Here is a 6000-nt window from a genome sequence, read left to right on the forward strand (position 1 = left end):
ATTTACTCTAACATTTGCGTATTATATGATTTTGCATGTATTTTCATTCCATAACAAGTGATAAGATAAAAGTCACAGATACTTCTGGTTATGGTCTCGCTCATCTCTATACGAGATTTTAATTTTGCAGGTCGAATCGTTAACATGAATGTTGTATTTCTATTTTCCATTCAATGGGTAATTATAAATTATACTCTCAATATTATTATCATTTCATATCTAGGTATTATTCACTTTTGTATTATTGGTTGTCAAACGAGCTGATATATTATTTATATTTATCATTATTATTATTGTTGTATTTCTCCATCTTAGGAATTTGTGAATTTATTCATAATTAAAATTATTTAAACAATTTCTGCTCAAAAATTTCGCACGGTACTCTTTTGATATGTTTAATAGTCCAGGGCGCATCTGTTTTGAGATGGACGTTGAGAGGTGACTCAAATTTTTTTGCAGAAATTGCTTGAAAATAACACAAATAATAATATTTCAGTTATCCTCCCACTCAAAATGGTCCGGAACATTGTTTAAATAATGAAAATGTCAAAATATGAAGGAAAAATTCGATTTGTTTATTGGTTTTTTGATTATAACTTTAAAACTATTAATTTCTGAGAAAAGTTGTACTAACATAAACGTTGCGTAATTAAATTTGCCACAATATAGAATTGGTTAAAAATTTAAAAAATAGTCACCCTTGTTGCAAAATAGCAATAATTGCCAAAAAAACCATACAAAAACAAGTATTCGCATTTTACGTTTTTAAACCATTTATGCTACACTTAGGACCTTAATATTTTACACAGAAATACTTTATGATATATTAAAACAACACTGTAGATTTCATTAAGATCGGTTTAATAGATTTTGCAAAATAAATTTTGCAATCTAGCTTTCGCAAAAAAAATTCATTTTTTTTTAATTTTGTAGGACTGAAAATAAAGCAGATAGCAAGTTGAATTTTTTTTTCTTATAGAAGTGTACTGTACCTTTCATTTGCAATTTGCAAAATTAAAATCGATTAATTACCACGGCGTCACGAAATTTTTTAAATAAACATTAATTTTTGGTGCTACGCGCAGGACAGCGGTGTTCGATTCACACAAGTCGATTTCCACCCAAATTTCTTCCAATCTTTATCTAATATATTATTTTCTTACTCTATATTTTGTTGTATTTTAATATTTTAATTCCACAAAAATCAAACTAATTTTGTTATTGTTTGTGAAATATTGTTTAAACAATTGCATATGTTTAAAAATAATAAACTTTTATTCTCTAAGTTAAAATATATGAATAAAGAAAGTTCTGGCTAAAAAAAGTGTTATTTCAAAGGATAGAGTATGTGTTTTTATTTTGCAATATATATATATATATATATACAAGCTGTACGCTCCCGAGGAAGCTGAAGCTGTTTTCACTTGAAGATCCTTTTTGTGGGGGATCATCCCATTCTGACTTTGGTTTTACAATTGCTGGTGTGACTTCGCTGTTTCCACTACCTTTCTCCATTCTTCTCTCTCTCTGATTTTGCTTCCTATATTTCTAATTTCCATACTTCTTAAGTCTTCTTCCACTTGTTGTCTCCATCTGAGTTTAGGCCTGCCTCTGGTTCTTGTACCTGGTGGTATCCATTCGGTTATAACTCTTAACGGATTGTTCTTCTCTCTTCTCATTATGTGTCCATACCATCTAATTCTCTGTGCTTTTGTTGCTCTTACTATGTTCTCTTGACCCATCCATTCTTGTATTTCGTGGTTCATCCATTGCCTTGCATCCTCTTCGTTTTCCCTCTTTGGTCCCAGAATTTTTCTCATAATTTTTCTCTCAAAAACTTTCAGCTGCTCTTCTTCTCTTGCTGTTAATGTGAATGTCTCCAAAGCATATAGCACTATTGGTCTTATGGTCGTTTTGTAGATTTTCATTTTTGTATTTCGGCTTATCTTCTTATCTTTGAAAATTTTTTTATTTCTGTAGAATGCTTTGTTTCCTGCTTGAATTCTTCTTTTCATATCTACACTTTCATTTCTTCTGTTGACTAATACTCCCAAATATTTGAATGTTTCAACCTCTTCGAAGCTGTGTGCGTCTATTGTCATTTCTGTCAGTTGCGTCTTCTTTTTTTTTACTTACATTCATGTATTTTGTTTTATTTTCATTTATTTCCAGTCCTCTTAGTTTGGATTCGTTTTCTATTTCTTGAAAGGTTTTCTTTAATGCCTTTTTATCTGTTGCTACTATGGTTATATCGTCCGCATATCCAATTATTTGTACTGTATTTTTATTTATAGTTCCTGCGTTTGACAACTTTTTTATTATCTTATCTAATGATAGAATAAATAGTACAGTTGAGAGCGCATCTCCTTGTCTTACTCCATTTTTAATTTTTATTATTTCTGTTCTCTCTCTTCCGTTGTCTATTGTTGCTTGGGAATCTCGCATTGTCATTTCTATCATTCTTATAATTTTATTTGGTATTTTGCTCTCTTGTAAGTCTTGGATCATTTTTCTTCTACTTAGTTTGTCAAAAGCCTGTTTAAAGTCTAGAAAAAGTATATGTGCTTCTCCGTCGTACTCGTATGTTTTCTCTATCGCTTGTTTTAGTGTATGGATAGCATCTATCGTGGATCTTCCTTTTCTGAAACCGTACTGGTAGTCTCCTATGCTTTGTTCTGTGTATATTGTTAGTCTGTCTCTAATTATACCAGTCAGTACTTTATATGTTACATTCAGTAAATTAATTGCTCGGTAGTTTTTACATATCCTGTGGTCTCCTTGTTTTGGGATTGTCACAATAATTCCTTTCTTCCATTCTTCGGGCATTGTTTCCTTATTCCATATATTCTGTATTAGTTCATAAATCTTTCTGTATAGTGCTTCACCCCCGTATTTTATAAGTTCTGCACATATTCCGTCGTCTCCCGCTGTTTTCCCGTTTTTCAGTTTGCATATTGTATCTTTTACTTCTGTATAGGTCAATTCTTCTTCTTCACCTTGTTCCGGGTTCATTATTGTTTCTCTTTCTTCTTCTACATCCGTTTCTTGATACATTTCTTCGAAATACTTCTGCCATGTTTCTGCTTCTATGGCTACATTAGCTGTCCGTTTTCTACTACCTAGCTTTAAGTATTGGTACAGTGGTTTTGAATTGTGTCTCTTATTTTCTGTTTCGATCTCGTTCATAATTTCGTCTACTTTTTTATTTTTCTTTGATTTAAACAATTTCTTTGTCTTTTTCCTTTGATCTTGGTATTTTTCTCGTTCCTCTTCTTTACCTGTGCTTAGCCATTTCAATCTTGTTTTATTCTTTTCGTCCGCTGCTAGTTTGCACTCTTCGTCAAACCAATTGTTTCTTCTTTCTTTTTGCATTTTTCCAACTACTTTCTCTGCTGCAGTGTTTATTCCTTGTTTGATTTTTTTCCACTGCTCCTCCTTCATTTCTTGTTCCTCCTTGAACTGCATCTCTACATTTACTTCTTTTACAAATCTTCTTTTTACTCCTTTATCTTTCAATTTATCTACGTCCCATCTTCCCTGTGCTTTTCGTCTTTCATTCTTTGTTGTTTTTATTTTACATTTTGCAATCACTAGCATATGGTCCGAATCGATGTTTGCCCCTCTGTGAGATCTCACGTCATTTATCGACTGTTTGTGTGACTTTTTAATAAGTACATGGTCTATTTGATTCCCCTCCAGACTGCCTGGTCTCATCCATGTTATCTTGTGTATGTTTTTGTGTTTATATCTCGTGCTACTTATGTCCATGTTTAATGCCGCTGCTAAATTACATAATCTTTCTCCATTATTGTTTGTTGTGCTATGTAATGAGTTTTCCCCTGCAACCTCCCTAAAGCATTTTTCTTTACCTATTTGTGCGTTGAAATCGCCTATAATAATTAATATATCTTCTCCCGGGATTTTTTCGGCATTTTCTTCTAGTGTTTCATAGAACTGTTGTTTTATTAAGTCATCACTGTTTTCTGTGGGTGCATAGACATTTATTATGGACAACTTGTTCGGTTTGCTGTTTACTCTTATGTATGATAATCTTTGACTTATGGGTTTAAATTCCATAACTTTATGCCTCATTTCCCCTAACACAATAAAAGCAGTTCCTCCATATCCTTGTTTTTCTTCTCCAGCATACCATACTGTATAATTTTCTTTTTCGATTTTTCCATGTCCCCCCCACCTGGTTTCTTGAATTCCTGCAATATCTATATTGTATTGTTTCAACTGTGTCGCTAGCTCTTCCATTTTTCCTTCTTCTAGCAGTGTCCTGACGTTCCATGTTCCAATTTTTTTTGTCATTTTTTTAATTCTCTTCCTTTTTTTTTGTATTTTTCTTATTATTTTGAATTTACCGTGACTCATTTACCTCTTCGTTTGCATTGTCTGTTTCCTTTTCATCCATCCGTTCTCTTTTGTCTAGTTTTTTGGGACATTTTCAATTTCTATAAGTTTATTTTCTCTTGCATTCCATTTTAGCACTTTGTCATTTATTTCTAATTTCTGGTATCTGATTTTTACTTTTGCTCCTTTGCTTCTCTGTTGTTTTGCTATGTCTCTGATTTCTTTTTGTATCTTTGCTTCCTTGAACGTCAGCGCTGCATCTATGTGTATTTCTCTACAGTCTCTTGTGTATTTGAGTTTACCTTTTTCTTGCAGTATTTTCTGTTTGTCTTCCCAGCTCTTCGTTTCTATTATACATTTCTTGTATCCTATCTTAAACGCACTTTTAACTTCTATTTTCAGTTGCAGCTCTGTTTCCATCATTTTTTGTATGTTTTCTCTTAGTCTAACTTCATCTTCCAGATCTACCTGAATTCCTGTTATGATTAATTTATTGCGTATTTTTTCTTTATCGATCTTCTCTAATCTATTCTCCATGAGTGTTAACGCTTTTTTGAGTTCTTCGTTTTCTTTCTCCCATTTTTGTTCTTTTTTTTCTACTTCTCTTTGTAAATTTTCTGTTTCTGCTTTGTTTTGCTTAAGCTTCTGCTTAATATCTTCCAGTTCGTTTTTCATATCCTTGATTTCATCTTTAATCTCTGTTTTGCTTTCCAGAATATCTTCTTTAATTTCTTGCCTCATCTGGCACAGCAATATCTTAATCTCCTCCATGTCCGTTAATATTGTACTTACTTTTTTTATGCGCGTGTCTGGAGCTTTTTTGCTTTTATGTTGCTCTTCTTTGTCTTCTTCAATCGAGCTGTCGTGCTCCGGTTTGTGTCTTTTTCCTTCTGTTTTATTTTCTTCGTTGTTCATCTATTTGTCTTGTTGTTTGTTTTCTAGACTGAAAATCTTTATCAATATAATGCGAGAAAAATATATTTTTAGTTCACTTAAAGCTTATAATATACACAAAAAATAGGAAAATGTAACATGTGTCTAATAGTAATTTTTATTATTATTATCTTCTTATTTTTTATTACGTTTTGCTAAGGTCTCAGATATTTTGCACACGCCGGCAACGTCGCAGAATATTTGGCCGTACTTCTGTTTGCTAATTTATTTATGGCTTTCAGTAATTAAATATTCATTAATGTTTAATTATACACGTTTTTGTTATATTCAATGTTTGTTGTATTTGTAACTTAAAAAAATACTGTTCTGTATAATATTATTGCAAATCTCCTCTCTTACGTGCATCAAATTAACAAAAAGATGACTTACAGTTGAAATGTTGAATTCACCACACACTTTGTGAAAATTTCACCAAAAACCAATGTTTACTTCCGTACTAAAACAACTTTTTTCACCAGAGAGCAAATCAACTTGTGTTCACACCAACTTTTAACACTCGAATATGATTTTGCAATAAACAAATTTATTTATTTATATCGAAATGTAATAAAAATTAAAATGTATCAATCATTATCAAAGGTCATTGGAATGCAAAATCAAAGCAAACTATCCGCTGTCCTGCGCGTAGCATCAATAATTAATGTTTACCTATTTAAAAAAATTCCTGACGCTGTGGTAGTTAATTGATTT

General features: G+C 31.8%; 1 protein-coding gene across 1 annotated transcript in view; it reads right to left on the minus strand.

Annotated features, from left to right (window-relative positions):
- LOC126879420 (uncharacterized) overlaps positions 1 to 5800 on the minus strand; it is a 36992-nt gene extending 31192 nt beyond the window's left edge. The window contains exon 1 of the mRNA XM_050642430.1: positions 5680 to 5800. The gene's annotated coding sequence lies outside the window, so the exon portion shown is untranslated. The remainder of the gene's footprint in view (positions 1 to 5679) is intronic.
- Positions 5801 to 6000: the final 200 nt, after the last annotated feature.

The sequence above is a fragment of the Diabrotica virgifera genome, chromosome 2 (genome assembly GCF_917563875.1).
Source record: "Diabrotica virgifera virgifera chromosome 2, PGI_DIABVI_V3a".
Classification (NCBI taxonomy): Eukaryota; Metazoa; Arthropoda; class Insecta; order Coleoptera; family Chrysomelidae; genus Diabrotica; species Diabrotica virgifera.